At 48.9% G+C, this 20,785-nt stretch overlaps 1 pseudogene; it reads left to right on the forward strand.

Annotated features, from left to right (window-relative positions):
• The first annotated feature begins 6,983 nt into the window (after positions 1 to 6,983).
• On the forward strand, positions 6,984 to 7,102 carry LOC137629873 (5S ribosomal RNA; annotated as a pseudogene).
• Positions 7,103 to 20,785: the final 13,683 nt, after the last annotated feature.

A 20,785-nucleotide genomic window follows, 5' to 3' on the forward strand; every position in this document is an offset into this window, starting at 1 on the left:
TTTAACGAGGGTGTATTACCCCCGCGCTAGTTAGCGGGGGGGGGGGGGGTAGGGGAGTGGTAGCTAGCTACCCCTCCCCCCCCTCACACACATGAATGCTCACTTTCACTTTTGGCTCGGACTGTGACAGACGTCTCTGTCTTGGTCCTCTCTTGGCAGCCATTGTTTGTTTTGTCTTTACATAATCGCTTACTTTTCTTTTACTCAATATATATGTAAACATGTTTTCATGTTTGTATATATATTTGAGTATAGAAATCAGTAAGTTTCCTTTTCAGAGTTGTGTGTGTAGTGTACGATATCTACGTGGAGTCCTCGGCAGTTAGGCCACCACGGCGTAATTTTATGGGTGGCGATCGAGTTTGACTTCGGTCTTTCTCTCTCTCTCTCTCTCTTGAGGTCGTTCACCCTTTTACTACGTGTTACTACGCCCTTGTAGCTTCCTTTCCGTGTGGGGGGGTTGCTACGCCGTACGTTTGTCTCAATTAGTTTATGAATCTAATTGTAGTTGTTTTTTTTTCAGCTTGTAGAACGATTCCTTTCGGGGTTTTCGTTCTTTCTTTAGTGTTCATTCATTTTTAAATTACATAATTACATAGTTTCATAATTATAATTGTTATAATTCTGTTTTGGTTACAGTTATCCTTCCGTGAGTGTAAGTGGTTGTGAGGGCACGTGCCTGTTGTGTAATTCTTGTTTCCTTTCCCTCGGGATTCCTCTTCGGAGCCTTCCCGGGGGAATGAATGTGTGCTAATGATTTTTGTTTTATTTTTTTACAGTTACCGATCTAGTTCGTTTCTGTAATATGGCAACGGTGTGAGCTGTCTTGTTGAGGCCTGGGGATTCGGCTGTTGCTGCCTCCCCCCTTGTATTTTCGTCAGGGGCGTGTCTCCTACTGGAAGTACTCCCGTGACGACGGACAGCTCTCCAGTTCATTTTAGAACTCTCAGGAGGCTTGCCTCCTTGGGTGGGTAACTTTCCTTCCGAGGGAAGTTTTTCCTGTCCAGGCTTGAGTTTTTCCCTTTTTGGGGGGTTCTTCTCTTGCCTTTTTTTCGTGCGACTATGCTCTTGGTGCTGAGCGGTCACACCTGCAGTTTCGCTCAAGGGGCTGGGCAACTGCAGGAGCCCCTCTTCGGAGGATTGCTCCTTTTAGGCCACTGGCTGACCAGTCTCTTCTACGAAGTGTTTCTCTTTCGTTCGCGAGAGAGTACACTCATAGAGACTCCTCTTTGGAGGATTCTTCTGCTGCTGTTGCTGTTGGCCTCCTTCGCTGTAAGGCCCACCGTCTGCCTCATCGTAAGGGCCTCTCATCTCTCTATAAGGGTGCTAAGAGACGCCTTTTTGAATCTCCGTTTGCAGCCTACATCTCCTTCTTCTTGATCTTCCGCCTTGGTGCAGATGGACAGCAGTCTGATCTCGTCTTCCGACGGGCAACGGTCTTCCCGACGGACAACGGTCTTCCAACGGACATCAGTCTCCCGGCGGACAGGCAGCGATCTTCCGATGGACATCTGTCTCCCGACGGACAACGTTCCCTTCGGGGCAAAGTGTTGCCTCCCACGGGGGTTCTTCCCTTGCGTGTCAAGGTTACCCTGCGCGCCCTTCTGCTGTGTTCTCTCCTGCTCCTGCTCAGTGTTAGCGCACAGGCGCTCTCCTGCTCATCAGCGCTTCCTGATCGCTAGCGCTCTCCTGTTCGCCAGCGCTCTCCTGTTCGCCAGCGCTCTCCTGTTCGTCAGCGCTCTCCTGTTCGTCAGCGCTCTCATGATGATCATCCCTGCTGTTCCTGTTGGTTCCTGTTACACGCCCACGTTCGCCCTCGCGATCTAGAACTTCGGTTCAGGTCTGGGTCAAGGACTCTTCTTCTGTGCGCAGGCTTCCACGCGTTGCCTTCTGCTCGTCAGCGATCATCAGCTCGCCAGCGATCACCTGCTCGCCAGCGTTCACCTGCTCGCCAGCGCGCACAGGCGATTTTAGTATCGCCTATTCAACAGCGTTCTACACGTCAGCGATCACCTGTCTCTTGGCGATCTCCAGATCGCCCGCATGTGTTACAGCCGGCGCGCCAACGTTCTCCAACGCTTCTGAAGGAACATGGTTCGCCAGCTACTAGCTCGCCATCGCGCGATCGCCCACCAGCGCATGCTGCTCGTCACCGCGCGATCGCCCACCTGCGCATGCTGCTCGCCACCGCGCGATCGCCCACCTGCGCATGCTGCTCGCCACCGCGCGATCGCCCACCTGGGCATGCTGCTCGCCATCGCGCGATCGCCCACCTGTGCATGCTGCTCGCCATCGCTCGCCATCGCGCGATCGCTCACCTGCGCATGCTGCTCGCCATCGCTCGCCAACGTGTCGACATGCCACAACGCGCCATTGCCAACCTGCGCGTTAGCGCTCACCACTGATCGCCTGTTGATCCACATCGCCAGCGGTCCTCCTCGCCCATGCGGCAGCGCGTTTCCTCGCCATCGCGCTAACGCTTGCGTTCGCCGCCTCAGACTCGCGCTCATTCACCCGCTCGCCTGCGCGCCCGCGCGACCGTTCACCTGCGCGCCCGCGCGACCGTTCGCCTACGCGCCCGCGCGACCGTTCGCCTGAGCGCCCGCGCGATCATTCGCCTGCGCGCCCACACGCCCACGTGCCTGCACGTCTACGCTCGTGCGCGTTCGCGCACATGCTCTCCAATGTTCGCCCGCGCGCGAACCAACGGTATTCCATCGCGCGGACGGACGGTGTTCCGTCGCGCGGACGGACGGTGTTCCGTCGCGCGGACGGACGGTGTTCCGTCGCGCGGACGGACGGTGTTCCGTCGCGCGAACCTACGGTGTTCCGTCGCGCGAACCGACGGTGTTCCGTCGCGCGAACCGACGGTGTTCCGTCGCGCGAACCGACGGTGTTCCGTCGCGCGAACCGACGGTGTTCCGTCGCGCGAACCGACGGTGTTCCGTCGCGCGAACCGACGGTGTTCCGTCGCGCGAACCGACGGTGTTCCGTCGCGCGAACCGACGGTGTTCCGTCGCGCGAACCGACGGTGTTCCGTCGCGCGAACCGACGGTGTTCCGTCGCGCGAACCGACGGTGTTCCGTCGCGCGAACCGACGGTGTTCCGTCGCGCGAACCGACGGTGTTCCGTCGCGCGAACCGACGGTGTTCCGTCGCGCGAACCGACGGTGTTCCGTCGCGCGAACCGACGGTGTTCCGTCGCGCGAACCGACGGTGTTCCGTCGCGCGAACCGACGGTGTTCCGTCGCGCGAACCGACGGTGTTCCGTCGCGCGAACCGACGGTGTTCCGTCGCGCGAACCGACGGTGTTCCGTCGCGCGAACCGACGGTGTTCCGTCGCGCGAACCGACGGTGTTCCGTCGCGCGAACCGACGGTGTTCCGTCGCGCGAACCGACGGTGTTCCGTCGCGCGAACCGACGGTGTTCCGTCGCTCGAACCGACAGTGTTTCTTCGCACGAACGTCGGCTTAATTCTTGCAGTATCCATTGCTCGTCTATGGGTCATCGCTCGCCGACCACCAGCTCTCGCCCTTCCTACCACGCTCGCCCTCCTTCTGCGCTCCTTCGCTCACCTTCGTTTGCGTTCCTGCGTGACCACACATGGGCGCTTCCACGTTCGCCCACGCGCAAATCTTTGAATTACCATCGCGCGAGCTCCAGGGCGATTGCGACTACGATTCCCATTGGGGTTTTCGCAGCATGGCCAGCCTGGCGAGTTCTTCTGGAGCGTATTTCCAGAACACGGCCTCACCCCGTAAACGCAGAGCATGGCACTAGCAAGAATAGGAAGAAACTTCAAGGAGGTCTGAGCAACACTCCTCTTTCCAGAACCTGGGTTAGCCCTTCCCAGTCATTCCCTGGAAGGATTTTTGGCGGGGGGCTTTCCGTTCGAGATTTCTCCAACGGCCAAGGGGTGACTGCTTACCCCTTCCTCTGGGGGCTTACCAGGTCCTTTCCCTCCTCGGTTACGGCACGAGGTTTGGTTCAAGGAAGCTACAGGAAGATCATGGGTACTTTCCTCCTCTCGGGCTCAGGCACCTTGGCCTTTCGTCGTTAAGTATCTAACATGCGGACAAGCTCGATGTTGTACCATCTGGACGCGCTGACTGAGGGCTTCCTTCGGGTGTCTCATCTGTGGAGGTCGACAACCTCAGACACCCTTCCATCCTTGAGAAGAGTTTGTTTGTGCCCAAGGACAGAGACTTAGACAGCGGCTGTGCGGAGGAAATCGACTTCCGTTTTCACTCCTCCAAGGCGCTTTCTTCCAGACTCTGCAGGGCTCCAGCGCCTTTTTCTTTCAACCACGTCGGCCTAAGTTATCGGCTACAACAACTGAGACAAGGTGTCCAATTGTAGTTTCCTCCTGTCAGGAACAGATGGCACGGGAGGCTCCCCCGGGGGGGGGCATAGTCCTAAAAGGAGCGGCAGGATTGCAGGTTTCTCGCTGGGAGGATGCTTAAGGTTACTCATCCGGATGACAGCTTCCCGATGCCCATTCCCGCACAATCTCTGTGATCAGCCAAGGATATCGCGCCTGCCATCTCTGTCAGCGAATTCAGTGTCTCTGAACCTCTATGCCATAGCGTCGGCAAGAGTTGCCCGGTTGGGCAGAATGATCCATACCTTAGGCGAAGGTCCTCCATAGGATCATCGACGGCTTCACCCCCGGCCTCTTCAGTCGATTCTTTCTTCTAAGGAAGGATCTGAGAGGGGAGTTCCGTAGTCGACCTCTCAGCCCTGATCAAGTTTGTCGAACAAACTTCGGCCAGCGTAGAACAGCAGAATCGATCAGACTGGTAACGAGGCGACAGGACTCCTTAAACCCTGGATTGGAAGGACGGGTACTTTCAGTTTCCATTCCATCCATCTTCCAGGGAGCTCGTCGAATTCAGCCTAGACTGCAAGTATTCCTGCTTATGATGCAGTGTGGCTATCCCGCCGTGGCATAGCAAGTTTTTTTCCCCAGAGAACTCTCCCTGCTTTCCTCATGGCCGCTCAGGTGCAGGCTTCCGCCTCCTTTGCTTTTTGGAGGGCTGGTCAACTCCGGTAGGCTCGGGTTCGACCTTCTTCAGTGCCGGGACAAGCTTCCGGATGCTTACCATGAGTGTGGGTTCATGGTATTTTGCTTGGAGCCTTCTCTTCTTCTGCCTCAACATGTGGAGTATCTGGTCGTGATATTGAGTCAACGGCCTTACAACGTTGGAAACCCCGCTTCTCGTCCGTCCAGCGAGGTTAAGCAACGTCGGTTCTGGTCGGTACTTGGATGGGTGACCACCTGGGGACGCCAGATTCTGTTGCCACATCCTACGAGCCTTCCTTTCAGTTGACTGTGGCAAGACTGAGGAGTCGCAGTACCTGTTCTCAGTCAAGCAGAGCTTTCAGCCCTACCTTGGAACGTTTCCTAGTTCTCCTTTCCTCATTGACCCGTCTATAGTCCAAACGGTCGCCTCAGGATAAGTTCCATGTGGCGCGGTCCAAGTTCCGGTGGTTTCAGGCAACGTTTAACCGGACTTCCTGGCCTCTATGGGACCAGCGGAACTATTAGACCTGCAATGGGTGTTGACCTATGGAACCTCTTGATGGTAGTGGATATTCTCGTCCTTTCCCCACATTCTTGATGCTGTTCTCGGACTCGTCAAAGGAAAGGGGGGGGGGGGACATGTTCCGGTCCAGGCCTATGGTCAAGACCTGAAGGATACCTCTCCATCATTCAGGCAGGCTTAGGGGCCGTAGTCTGGCCCCTCTACAGATCCTACAGCTCCTGCCGAGTCGCTCCGTGTGCGTCGACTTCATGATTCTGGCGTGTTCTAACCAGCAGGGGACGCATTTTCACACCTTCACATCTTGCAGTAGAGATACCGGGATGATTGAGATACTCTCAATACCACCATCGGCTCTCTCATTCCAGGCAGAGGAATGTTCTCTCCGATTATCCTTGAGAAGAGTTTGTTTGTGCCCAAGGACAGAGACTTAGACAGCGGCTGTGCGGAGGAAATCGACTTCCGTTTTCACTCCTCCAAGGCGCTTTCTTCCAGACTCTGCAGGGCTCCAGCGCCTTTTTCTTTCAACCACGTCGGCCTAAGTTATCGGCTACGACAACTGAGACAAGGTGTCCAATTGTAGTTTCCTCCTGTCAGGAACAGATGGCACGGGAGGCTCCCCGGGGGGGGGGGGGGGGGGGGGGCATAGTCCTAAAAGGAGCGGCAGAGTTCACGAACTCTAGGATTGCAGGTTTCTCGCTGGGAGGATGCTTAAGGTTACTCATCCGGATGACAGCTTCCCGATGCCCATTCCCGCACAATCTCTGTGATCAGCCAAGGATATCGTGCCTGCCGTCTCTGTCAGCGAATTCAGTGTCTCTGAACCTCTATGCCATAGCGTCGGCAAGAGTTACCCGGTTGGGCAGAATGATCCATACCTTAGGCGAAGGTCCTCCATAGGATCATCGACGGCTTCACCCCCGGCCTCTTCAGTCGATTCTTTCTTCTAAGGAAGGATCTGAGAGGGGAGTTCCGTAGTCGACCTCTCAGCCCTGATCAAGTTTGTCGAACAAACTTCGGCCAGCGTAAAACAGCAGAATCGATCAGACTAGTAACGAGGCGACAGGACTCCTTAAACCCTGGATTGGAAGGACGGGTACTTTCAGTTTCCATTCCATCCATCTTCCAGGGAGCTCGTCGAATTCAGCCTAGACTGCAAGTATTCCTGCTTATGATGCAGTGTGGCTATCCCGCCGTGGCATAGCAAGTTTTTTTCCCCAGAGAACTCTTCCTGCTTTCCTCATGGCCGCTCAGGTGCAGGCTTCCGCCTCCTTTGCTTTTTGGAGGGCTGGTCAACTCCGGTAGGCTCGGGTTCGACCTTCTTCAGTGCCGGGACAAGCTTCCGGATGCTTACCATGAGTGTGGGTTCATGGTACTGTATTTTGCTTGGAGCCTTCTCTTCTTCTGCCTCAACATCTGGAGTATCTGGTCATGATATTGAGTCAACGGCCTTACCACGTTGGAAACCCCGCTTCTCGTCTGTCCAGCGAGGTTAAGCAACGTCGGTTCTGGTCGGTACTTGGATGGGTGACCACCTGGGGACGCCAGATTCTGTTGCCACATCCTCCGAGCCTTCCTTTCAGTTGACTGTGGCAAGACTGAGGAGAGTCGCAGTACCTGTTCTCAGTCAAGCAGAGCTTTCAGCCCTACCTTGGAACGTTTCCTAGTTCTCCTTTCCTCATTGACCCGTCTATAGTCCAAACGGTCGCCTCAGGATAAGTTCCATGTGGCGCGGTCCAAGTTCCGGTGGTTTCAGGCAACTATGGGACCAGCGGAACTATTAGACCTGCAATGGGTGTTAACCTATGGAACCTCTTGATGGTAGTGGATATTCTCGTCCTTTCCCCACATTCTTGATGCTGTTCTCGGACTCGTCAAAGGAAAGGGGGGGGGGGGGGACATGTTCCGGTCCAGGCCTATGGTCAAGACCTGAAGGATACCTCTCCATCATTCAGGCAGGCTTAGGGGCCGTAGTCTGGCCCCTCTACAGATCCTACAGCTCCTGCCGAGTCGCTCCGTGTGCGTCGACTTCATGATTCTGGCGTGTTCTAACCAGCAGGGGACGCATTTTCACACCTTCACATCTTGCAGTAGAGATACCGGGATGATTGAGATACTCTCAATACCACCATCGGCTCTCTCATTCCAGGCAGAGGAATGTTCTCTCCGACTATCCGAGCAGAGCCTCGTAGAGAGAGTGTACCTGGGGGTCTTTGACCTTGAGTGACCAGCAAGTCCTGGTCTGGGGGACCTGATCGCGACAGCTTGGAACCTCAAGCTTCCGCTGTTCTTCCCCCCAGTCTCAGACCCCGAGACTCTGGCAAGATGCATTCCGATGATGGTGGGACAACTTTGACGCCTGCGTCTTCCTTCCTTTTTGTCTGTGGACAATGGATCTCAACAAGACCAGGTTGTCTGTCAACCTTTCAATGGGAGAGCTCCACTGGGACTATGCGCAGAACGGTTTCTGGACCCTCTGCTTCCCCTGACGGAACTCCCGGGAGAGCTTCTCCCACGGCGCAGACTACTCAAACAACCACACTGCGACATCTCTCCCGAACCGGGGCGTCGCTTCGGCTTCATGCCTGGAGACACTACGCCGCCTCCTCAAGAAGAGACAACCCGCTACAGTCGCGTCATCTGCGATAGTCATCCGCAGGGGTCTTCCAGGCAAAGTGAAGAGTCTTCGGTGGTTGGTGCCGTGGGAGATATACCTCTTCCCTTGAGGCCTCTTCTCCAGCAATAACGGTCTTATTGCCTTTCGGCGGGAGGAAACTCCTTTCCGCTCTCGGCAATGAAGCCTGTCGCTCAGCCTTTCCCTGACCTTCAGGCTTAAAGGAATAACTTTTTCCTGCCCGCTGGATCTTTCCTCGCTCATGCGAAGCTACAGTCGTCCCTGCCCTAGTCGGAGGAAGACCTCCAACTTGGAGCATGGCTCGGACTTTTTAGTCCTTTAAGAGATCTTCTCAAGACCCTTTACGACAGGCCTCGGATTGTATTCCGCCTTGGGTCTCCTGCTCACTCTGGCCATGGCCAGTGTGTAAGCAATCTTCTTGGTCTCGTACGACTCCGCCCTTTCTATGGAAGAGGGGAAGGCAACATTCAGGTTCGCTCCTGAGTTGTTGGCTAGACTCAGAATCTGGGGGTCCTGGCCCTTCGGTCCAATTCCTTCAAGATTTCGAGTCACCATTCTGTATCTGATGTCCCAAGACCTTCTCTTTCTCGCCAGTAAAGGAATCGAGAGGTAAGCTTTGGGAACAGCTGCAGTTTGTCCTCAGTTGCAGCCGATTTGGGAGCACAAGGAGGACACGGGGGAGAGTCACCAGTATACCTCTTCAGCCCGGACTCAAGGACATTCATCTCGACCTGTCTCCAGACCCTCCCCCGTCACGTCGCCCTACAGCACAATGTTGGATACATCGCAACGTCCCTCGCCTTCGAGTAATACTACTCTGTGACGCAGGTGCTACAAGCTGGAGTCTGGAAGCGTCTAATGACCTTCGCAGCCCGCTTCCTGCAGGGCGTGACCCACAGGAGTCTCGATACGTTTTCTATCGCTCTGTGGTGGCTACACAACAGCTGGTCTGACCTCAGGCTCCTTTTTGGACAGGTAGCAGAAGGTTGAGGGCATTGTTATCAGGTTTTAGTCTGCATGAACGAAAGAAGTATGTCTGGCCCTTATTTCTTTCTTCATCATCCCCTCTATGGGGAAGCAGCATCCTGGTCTCTGCATAGCTGACCTCGAACCTCTGCAGGTAAACCATGCTTCCTTGTGTTCCGAGTATTGAGTCAATACTGTCGCGTCCCCCATACCCTGACGAGGTGGTATTGGGAACGTCCTAACCCAGAGTTCCTTCTGGAACTCCAGGTCAACTGCCTAGAACGGGTCACACTTCTTCCTTCACACACAAGCTTATGTAGGCCACACGGTTCCTTGCGGAGCAAGGAACTTGTGAGGTGCAGGGACTCCTTTTCTCGAGTGCGACTCACTCGGATTCTGAGTCCCCGGGTAAAGCCAAAGCCAGTATGGCTGGGGACTTTCCACCCTACCTAAGGGGTAAGTCACCCAATGTAAATAGCGTGGTTTGTATTTCGGTTACGGAACAAATGACAAATTCGAAGATAATTTGTATTTTTCCTAACCATACAAACCTTAGCTATTTACACATATTTGCCCGCCAGCCCTGTCCCCCAAGACAAGTCCTACCTCTAAGTGAAAGTGAGCATTCATCTGTGTGTGAGGGGGGGGAGGGGTAGCTAGCTACCACTCCCCTACTCCCCCGCTAACTAGCGCGGGGGTAATACACCCTCGTTAAATTCTAATGGCTCGCCATTTCAGCTGCGCTAAAAGGTAAACCCAATGTAAATAGCTAAGGTTTGTATGGTTAGGAAAAATACAAATTATCTTCGAATTTGTCATTTTCATGCATATTTGTCCCGGCTAGCCTAGCTTAGAGTGGTGGTTTTGTCAGACTGGTTCGCCGATAGCGATCAGGCCGTTCTTACTGGTCTTGTTGGCAGCGGTCTTTTTACCCTTAGAGGGTTTTTACCTCGGTTATACTAGTTTACTGATCCTATTATGTCTGTTGCCTTCGATTCTCTGGTTTTTTCGGCCTATTAGACTTAGCCTAGCCCTCGTTGGCAAATCCGTTGGACCGCCATGCTGCATTCGTTCACGATCTCCCATACTAGGACTATGCAGTCTTTTTGAGTTCCCCTTTACAAAGGGTGAGCTCCTTTTGTCTGTACGCAGACTTTCCTGTATTGCCGTTCTATCATAGCCTCTGGGATTTCTCAATCGACCTACAGCATTGATCTTTTAGGCTTAGCCTAGCCCTTGGTGGCGATTGGATTAGCCCTTGTCGGCGAATCCGTTGGGCCGCCATGCTACATACGTTCTTGATCTCCCATGGTTGGACTGTGCAGTTTTTTGGAGTTCGCCTTTGCGAAGTGTGATCTCTCCTTGTCGTTGTTCCGACTTACCTGTTCTGCCGATCCTTCATAGCCTCTGGGATTTTTCCATTTACCTGTGGCCTCGACCTGTGAGGCTTAGCCATTCTGCATTCGTTCATAATCTCTCGCGCTAGGACTGCGCAGTCTTTTGGAACTCTCCTTTGCGAAGGGTGATTTCATCATGTCGGTGCGCCGACTTCCATGAACTGCCATTATTTCTTAGCCTCTGAGATTTCTCAATCGGACAGGGGACGCCGTCTCTGACGGCGTGGCGTTTATTTTGATGCATGGATATAGCTTCTCCATGTCATCACCTCTCTTTTTATACTAGTCTTTCCGGGATGGACAATGCATGGATTTTATTATGATGCTGCTGTGCTTTTTGCTTTTATTGATCTTGGGAGTTGGTTCCCTCTAGGATCTGACCTTCCTTGGCCGTTGGTATGCTTCTCCCCGAGGGGTGAGCTATCAGACTGATGACAGTGCCGGTGTTTGCGGCTTTGCCACCACCTTTTGGCACACTATCCTATCGTAACTGTACTGGCGATGCGTCACTGCTTGCGGCAGTGCCTCCACTGGCGGCGCTGCCTTCAATTACGGCATGGTTTTTTCTGCAGGAACCACTGCCATTTGTCTCTGCCGACCTAGGCACCTTTGCCCCTAATGGTGTTGCCGTTACTGGCGGCGGGGCTAGTACTAGTCTGTAGGAGGGATTGACTGTACCAGCGCCTTGAGTCACATAGGAGGGTGGCGGCGATGCTTTTACACCCTAGCGATGCCGGTGCTTCCGGCAACGCTGGTATATCTGGCGTACATGCCTATGGTAACGCTTGAATAACTGTGATGTTGCCAACCTTTCGACACCCAAACATAGATTTTTCCTACGCCCAAATCTGTTTCATAGTACCCGTTCTAGCGATATGTTGCTGCTTACGGCTGTGCCGCCACTGGCGACACTGCCTCTCTTTTGGCAATGTGCTTTCTGCAGGAATCCTTGACCGTTATCTCCGCTGCCCTTGGGCACTATTGCCACTGACAGCATTTTCGTTACTGGCGGCGGGGTTAGTACTAGTCTATGAGTGTGGATATTGGTACCAAACGCCGGTACCTTCAGGGCACATGCCTTTCTGCCCTTTTTTATCTGAGACTGTCTTACATAACTAAGATGAGTTCTCTACTTACTGTAGGTGAATTCTACTACAGGTTAATATAAAAGCCTTAACTCCTTTAACGTTTGAGGTTTCTTTATGTAGGTTGGGCCTGGGAACTCCTACGAAAGGGTTCTAGGCTCCTGCTTTGAATACCCACTACATATGGTTATTGGTTTTCTACCAATTTGTCTATTTCTCTTTGAGGGCGTGGATTGAATAGATGGTTGGTAACTCTATAGGCTAGTTATGCCTCCCGAGTTTTTTCTATTGAGGTTATAACCTTGCTTTTATAACCTGCGGGTTGCTTTAGACTCTTGCTCATTTATCAATGCGTTGATTGCTTAATGATTAAGTTTACCTGTACCGGTGCCCTCTAATTGGCCATTTCTCTGCGGAGATATAGGGGCAACTATTCTTTCCATGAGCATTTCCCCACCAATTTTTTCCCCTTTTGGGCCTATAGCAACGGACTTTCAGGGGGCTAATTTTTCCAATCTCGCGTTCTTTATAGGGGATGGACATAGGGTAATTTATCTCCTTTCTTCTCACCAATGGCATTTACACACAATTTGGGGATTACTATTCCCTCAATTGTTTACATGGAGCATTAATGACCCATTTCTTTTAGCTTTAGGTGTCTGCTAGAGGATGTAGTACTCATTTGAACCCTTTTCTCCTTACAGGCGGTGCCTATACTTAGATACACTGTTAAGTGCAGATTTGTGTCAGAGCTGTGAGACATCCCTGTGGTCTCGATATTTGCCGCACACATGCGAAGTGTTGGATGATGAAAGGCTCAGTATTGTACTGGGACAATCAGGATTGCAGTGTTTGTAAGGATTTACTTCACTCCAGATGGGTCTCGGAGGATACCTCCGATGACGCCTGTTCTTCCCGTGGTACCTTCGCACCTGGGTAAGAGGATGAGATAGTCTGATCTCATCAAGAATTCAGTGGTGTCTACCAATTCTGACTCCACTATGACATCGGCCTCCCGTTCTACGGTTACGATTGCTTCTTCCGTGACGGGGGCTGTTCCTGCCCGTTTCTCCTCCCAACATCTGCTAAGCTCATGGAGCCCCCTAGTTCCCGATTACTTTATGTACTACAATACATCTGGTACTTATGGCTAACAGGAAAGCCTTCATGGAGGGGAATTAGTAATACCAGGTGATGGTGTTCAAGGCCTCATGTGAAGAGATCCAGGCCTTCGAGAAGCAAGAGGAGTTGCCTAGATATAAGGTTTGGCACTCCTAGCTACCTTATTGCACACAGCAATGATGACGGCAGTGGGTATCAATATACAGATTATCGCCTTTGGCGAGAGCTTGGCCTCCTTCGTGGCCCTGGACAAAGTGGTCTTCCACTTTATTTCAAAGAGCTACATCAGTGGAGTTAGCCTTTTGTGAGGGTAAGCCTCTCCCAGCTTTGGAAGAGTGCACACCAGTCTCACCTTTCTTACCACACAATTCTGTCCACTTGACCAATGTCCAGTTTACTTTTGCTGAGAGTAAACTGGATATGGATGCACCGGGCCACCAATTTTTTGAGAAGCTTCCCAGGATTCCTGAACACCTTCTTAAGTTTGAGTCGTAGATCAGATAATGGTTGGCAATGTTGATGTCTCTGTAGTGCTTTATGGGAATGAGGATCGGTCATTTTGCAGGTGCCTTCGTCTTTCCTTGCTGGCGAAAACTCATGTCGACACCTTTATGAAAGACCTTTATGCTTCTTTTCAGGTCTGTCGATCCTGTAGTGAGCATGGACTTGACACAGCTACCATCTGCAACGAGCTGAAACGTTTCTCACTTCTAGCATCTGGGGAAAAGACCTGTTTCCATAGAAAGTTGTGAAGAAAGTTACGGATAAGGCTGTCGCATAGCTTAGAGCCTTTTCCTGAAGTGGGGGATCTCATTGAAGAGGTAGTTCACCCCTGGAAAGGCTACAACCAAGAAGTCTCACAAACTGATTTATCATAGCAAGTCGTTTGTTCTTTCTTATGCCGCTATCCCTCAGAATGTCTACGCTGTGCCCTTATAAGTGGTGTCACAGTCCCTGGCCTTCCACCCTATGTATGAGTAAGGGTTGTCTTCCGAAGCCGTCTTGGCAGTGGAGGCAAGTCCAGAGATTGTGGACTTTGAAACGGCAGTGGAGGTAGCGGTTCATGTCCTCAACACAAAATAAGGAAGGCCTCCGGTAGGGGGACGGTTAGCCTTGTTCAAGTATTGTGGGGTCTTCAGTCTTTGGACGCAGAACGTCATTTCCAACGGCTTTGGTTGGAAGTAGTAACAATGGCCACCACAGTACAGGAGATTCTTCCAGGAACACATTCTTGTCTGGAACAGTATGTATAAGATCTCTTGAAGAGGGGTGTTATCTGCTGCGTGAGATCTATGAAATTTCAAGATCGTCTATTTTGTGTGCCAAAACGGTTTCGAGCTTACCTCAAACTATTCTCGTCTTGTCTGGTCTAAACTTGTTCGTTCAGTGGGACAGGTTCCAGATGTTGGCTATTTCGCAGATATGGACCTTACCACCCTTGGAGGCTTTCACTGTCTCTATAGATTTTAACGACATCTTTGTATTGTCGGTTAGGTTGACACTTATCCCCCTACCTTAGTTGTAGCGTGTGGAAAAAAGTCTACGTATTCAGAGTTATGCCATTTGGGCTCAGCATAGCTTTGAGGGTTTTCACGAAGTTTACTGACGTAGTCGTACAACAACTCCGGTAGACAGGATTTTAAGTAGAGGCATACCTGGTTGACTGGCTAGTGTGAGTTCCCTTGGCACAGAGTGCTCGGAAGCAGCCAATTGAGTTTTTGGTTCCTCTAGTCCCTTGGACTTCAGATCAACCTTAAGAAATCAGATCTAACTCCAGCTCAGGACTTCCCGTGGTTGGAGATTTGTTGTGACTAAGTCACACTCCCGTTCTATTCCTCCCTCTAAGGGAGAGGAAATAGAGACGCCAGCCAAGTCCCTGATCAAGTCGGGGATGATCACCAGGTGACACTCTGGAGGAGGTTTGAGGATCTTTACGATTTACGAATTCTGTCCTCAATGTACGACTCAAAGATGCAATCCGAGTTTGGGGAAGAAGAGCCTCACACGCTCTTCCTGACCATCAGAGAAGAGCCCGGTTTTACTGCGGAAGCAACTTAGACCGTGGTCCACTGCCATAAGTCTTTCACAGACATTGCTGTTGCGCTTCCTCCTCCAGTAGTGACACTTTGTTCGGATGCCTTGTTGGATGGTTGGGTGGGTCATAACCCACCCAAGAAAGTGCAGAGCTGTTGGTCTCAGAAATTTTAACAATACCACATCAATATTCTGGAGTCCATGGTAGTCTTCTTGTCCCTCATGAAATTATACCTAAAGGAGAACATTCATATCCATTTAAACCTCATTAACAGGGTTATAGTCTATTGATTCAACAGACAAGAATCAAGGTGTCCTCAATTGAACCACGTAATGATAACCGTCTTTACGTTGGATCAGAAGAAAGGTTGGCATTTGTCAACCTCTCTCCTTCAGTGAGATAAAATCTCTGGCCTTCAAGTGGATCTGTTTGCAATGAGTTTCAGCATGGTATTTTCCTGCTAGGTAGCACCGAAAGTGGTTCAAGCAGCAGTGGGCATGGACACTAAAGTTCGTCAATGTCCCTGGATGGGAGTTGTTGGACGACGATTTGCCCGTTTCCACCGTTTAACGTCCTCGTGAAGGTTTTGGACAGGCTTGGATCTTTCAAGGGATGGTGGCTCTGGTGGCTCCTTGGTAGCCAATGAGCAACTGGTTTCCCATGGTCACGGATTTGAATCCCAACTTGTGCCGTGACCAACCCTATTCTGTCTCAGGATGGATAGCAGGGGATTGTTTATGTTTCATCTTAGAGATCGTACAATCCTCATCTCATGTTTGATTTCACACTAGTCCTGAGAATGAAATTGAAAATTCAACGTTTTAAGTGGGTATTTGCGGAAACTATGAGTCGTCTAACACCATGACTCAGTATGAAACGTCAGGGACCAAATGGGTCAAATGTCAAAGACATAAATTCAGGGTTGATTACTATGGATTTTTGTTTAAATTTCAAGCTTACTTTGCATGTTTAAAGTCTAGCTTCCTCCACAATTTCGTCGTACAATTCGGCCCTCATTAGATCTATACTATACAGTATGCCTTTGATGTCGAATTTTACTCGGATCTCTTCAACAAAGTTCTGAAGGTTTGTGCAAGGCTATGGCTGTTGGGTCCACTGAAGCCTATCTCTTGGTCTTTGGACATAGGCAATCAAAAGGCTTCTATTCTTGATTCCACTCAGAAAGCCATCTTCTTAATTGCGATGGCTTCTGGTGCTCGGGTTAGTGACATTGTAACGATTTCTAGAGACGAGAACCACATTGAATTTGTGGATAATGGCGAGGTTAATTTATACCCTGATCCCACTTTTCTGACTAAAAATTAACTTCCATTTTCACCTTGGGGTCTATGGAAAATAGTTCCCCTTCAAGGTGATCCTTTCCTTTGTCCAATACACTGTCCAAAAGTATATTTGCTGAGAACAGTGCAGTTTAAAGGTAGTCTGATTTGTCTCTAAACCAGTTACGAAATAATATTACTTATTCTATATGAAGAGTGGACCCGGCTCATAAGACATCGGGTCTCTGCCTTGAAGATGTGGCTTCCTTCTTGAACTTTTTCCAGTATATGTCCATTGAGGGACTGCAGACATATACTGGTCGGAAGTCCACTTGGGTTTTCTTCAGGCATTATATGAAGCAATTGGAGGAGACGCCACTTTGTGGTGGTTGCGGGTGTGTTATCAAACCCTCGGCAACGACATAGCCCACAATGCATCTTAGGGCACTCCTTCAGCTCGTTATCACCAATGAGTAAACAGAAGTTTTTGCTTCAAGGAAAAAAGGAAAAATGCACTTCATTTCCTTTTCAGCTTCCCAGGTGTCTTTACGATGATTTATGTGTTCCTTCAGTGCTACAGCCTAACTGTCTAAGTATCATTAAGCTATATCTCATTTGGTTTGGTTGATTAACCCCTTTTTTGGTACCGATGTGATCATGTGTCTCTTGATCAGGTTTACCTTGTCATAAGTTTTCTATGGTTCCTTATGTCATGTATTTGGCCCCTTATGCTACCTTATGTATGGGTAGGGACGGGATGCATTTATTTTGTACAAAAAATTTCCATGTTAGGTTAATGATGGTTACTTGCTAACCTTGGCACTGATTATTGAGAGTAAAAGGCTGTGAATTGTTCCATGACTTTTACTTTTACGCCCTACTATTATAATTGTAATTACTGTAGTGGCTTTATCTTTAGTGTGCCTTCTCATTATTATCCTTTCTGAACATAATTGGATTTAATCTCAAGGCGAGTTTTGGTTACATACGCCTCACCTTTGATGCCTCCTTTAGTTTCGGCCTCCTCAGAACTCCCAACACTAGCATCAGCCGTTTTTCCAATTGCGGAGGGCGGTTCCTTGGGTCTTTATTACCTCCTTGTCGGACCATCATGCTTATCAATTCTGCCACCGAACTGTTCTGGCATATATAGTTGAGAGTGATACCTATGCCTTGACGGAGTAATCCTGTAAGTGCATTTCGGTATTGGGACCTCTCCCTTTGAGGCTTCCTACAGAAGCATAGGTAATTCTTTGGTACACTTCCATCAGGACAACATGGCTCGAGCCCAAAAACCGGATTTTGACGTAGGAAAAATATATTTTTGGGCGAGATAGCCATGTCGTCCTGATGGCCCACCCGTTACGTTGTCCCTCCCCGATGCCTCGTTGGATGCCTCTTCTCACCGTAGTTGCGCTGCTGTGTGGAATGAGTTTATCAGGGACGAATAGTACTATGAAGGGAGAGGATATGTAACGGCTCCTCACCTATCCTCCTCCTTAGATTCCTAGACTGGGTTAAGTCTGTTTTGGGTGCAGATATCTATGGTTATCTACGGATACATCCCTGATTATACTTCTCTTGTAATATCCCTCACAGAAATATTATACAGTAGGAAGCTGCCTAAAGGAACTTCCATCAGGACGACAGCTATCTCACCCAAAAATAGATTTTTCCTACGTCAAAATCCGTTTTATGACCAAAATTAAGGATATCCTTTGGGTCTGGCAACATTGTATCGTTGCCTAATGTTCCCACTTGTGCTGGTTAGGTGCATCAGAGCTTATGCCTCATTCCCCACTTCCCTCTTAGTCGCTGTGCTGAACAGACATCTGCTTGACTACTGTCCATTCTGTGCTTTTCCTTATCAGTTCTTGTGATAATGAGTGCTTCTTAAGTATATTTGAGAACCAGGCCTTGGCCTTGATGGTCATCCTTTTGACAGCTTCATGAGTTGTGTGGAAGTAAATCCCCGTATTTCATGTCGTGCATGTCGAGGTAAGAGGTGTTCTATATCCTCTCATTTTGAGATTTGTATGGAATAGTTGTCTTCCCAATGAAAGAAACTTAGCATCAGTCATAATAAAGATAAAAGGAATTGTTCCCCCTCTTCCAAAGAGGGCATGAAGCAGAAAGCTTTTCTTACAGACTGAAAATTGTCTCTGTACCTAACGAGACAGATTACTCAACAGTGATTACAACCCTCTGGCTTTGGCAACTAACCAACCAAAGTTGGATTAATTACAGGAACTACTGATTTCTCCATAGTTTGTAGATCCTAACTGATCACCATCCCCACCAACAAGTGTACTAAACTAGGAGGAACAGCTTTTCATTTCAGATGTAGGGGAAGGAGATTTCTCATCCATGATACAGATCTCTCGTTAATTTCGGTTAATAACCTTTTAATAATACGTCAACACGGTCCTTGCACCGTTAAGGTAATGGACAACAGGTATCTCCACCTCCTTTAATGTTTGAAGTTACATTATTCCACAGTGAAAGCCCTTAGTAGAGTCAAGCTTATTAGTAATAATGTACCCGATCCAAATGGTAAGAGTTCCCCTTGAAAGAAAATAATCAATCATCAGATCATCACTTTCAGATTCTTCATGAAGTGTCCAAGTCCAAAAAGAACAAGAAAGATTGGCGGCATAGGCCTAATTCAAGTGCAAAACTTTCCCTGGGTGACAGATGCACATATTGCCCATGTGTCCTTTACCACAAACAGGTACTGAAAAGCATAAGCCTGTAATGGCTCAAAACAGAAATGCACAAGAGGTGACACGCATTCCTTCTGACTGAACGTACCGCTACAAGCACACATCCCACAATTACTGCCGCAGTTCAGGCGCTGCTATCAATATTCGTTTTAGAAAAAGTACAAGGTCTACATCATGGACTTTGATGAAGAGGTACAAGGTTTATATCATCAGGCAAAGGATGGACTTGGTTCAAATTTTTTTCAGAAAAATATCCTTTGATGAAGAAGTACAACATCAATATCATTGGGTAAAAGATGGAGTTAGTTGGAACGATCTAGTTGATGAACTATAAAGGAGTAGTGAAGGACATTTTTTAAGGAGACAATATCCTTTGATGAAGAAGTACACTGTCTACATCATTGGGTAAAGGGTGGATTCAGATGGAAGGATCTAGTTGATGAACTATGAAAGGTGAGAAAACCAGGGGGATCTAATCCTTGATGTTGGACTGTCGGCTTCTGGCCAGAAGCCAATCATTACAGATATGGGAAGGATGATTCCTTATTTTCTCTGTCTCGGTTCTAACAGCCTGGTTTACTTTACAGGAAAGACGGTTCACTGCTGCCGTTTCGGATTAGCTCATTCAGCGTAGGTGATTCGGCATAGGAATTTTTCAGCTAAGGCATTTCGGCATTCAATTAGCACTTGGTTGTTATAACTATCGAATTATCTTTCTCTCTTTTACCCATTTAACTATCAAATAAGTACCTGTACATTTTACATTAGCGCTTGGATTTTATAGCTATCAAATTATCCCTTTCTCTCTTTTTACTCATTCAACTATCAAATAAGTACCTATATGTTACTGTCAAATACGTGCGCTCTCTCTCTCTCTCTCTCTCTCTCTCTCTCTCTCTCTCTCTCTCTCTCTCTCTCTCTCTCTCTCTCTCTCTCTCGATCATTTAGCTCAGTTCAAGAAAATATTTTTCAGTCGTGTAAACCCTTTTATTCAAAATGGATGAAGAATTTTTATCAAAACGTGGAAGTAGTAAAGTAATACACGATGGATATCTTTAATTTTTGACACAAATAGCAAGGGTGATCCTAACTTGAAGTTTTGGCGATGTGATCAGAAAGATCGTTGTGAAGTAAGATTACATATGAAGGATGGAAAAGTGATTCGCCAGTTGAATGAACACACCCATCAATCATCTGCTGCAAAAATAGAGGTCGAAAAGATAAAAACTAATTTTAAGAAAAGAAGTGCTGAAACTTTGAAGCTACCAACAGTTGTGGTATACAAATGTTTAACTGGGGCTTCTGCAGCTACTTTAGCTTTAGCCCCAGACATGCCTGCAATGCGAAACCTTTCTAGGAATCGAAAATTCTTAAACAGGGCACCAGCTAACTAACTCATTTGGAGAATCTAGTTATACCCAAGTCCTATACATTATATGTTCCCCAACTGGGTGTGGAAGAAAAATTCCTTTGGGAGATAATGGAGAAGGTAATAGTGGGACATTGTTATTTGGAAGAATAGGCTGGCTTCAACATTTAGTCTACTCAGAAATTTGGTTTGCTGACGGGACTCACTATTGCGCCTAGTCTTTATCTCGGGTGTACATTATGTCTGCTAAGATGCACGATGGAGTTATTCCAATAGTGTATGATCTTCTCCCTAACAAAGAAAAACTTATTTTCATATATTCAAGTTCCTTAAAACCCTCGAACCAAATTTGAGACCTACTTCCATAAATTGTGATTTTGAACAAACTGCAATTCATGCTTTGCAAGATGCATTTCCCACCATGCGTATTAATGGATGCTTTTTCCATCTTGCACAAAATATGCATAGACATCTTGCTTCAATGGTTTTATCAAATCTCCATAAAAATTATTCTGACTTTACGTTAAAGGCAAAAATGATAATAGCTCTCGCCTTCGTTCCATTACAAAAGATGGACGAGTACATGGATACACTAGCAGCAGTTCTTCCTGATGGACTAATACCCATATTT

This window comes from Palaemon carinicauda, chromosome 37, assembly GCF_036898095.1.
Source record: "Palaemon carinicauda isolate YSFRI2023 chromosome 37, ASM3689809v2, whole genome shotgun sequence".
Classification (NCBI taxonomy): domain Eukaryota; kingdom Metazoa; phylum Arthropoda; class Malacostraca; order Decapoda; family Palaemonidae; genus Palaemon; species Palaemon carinicauda.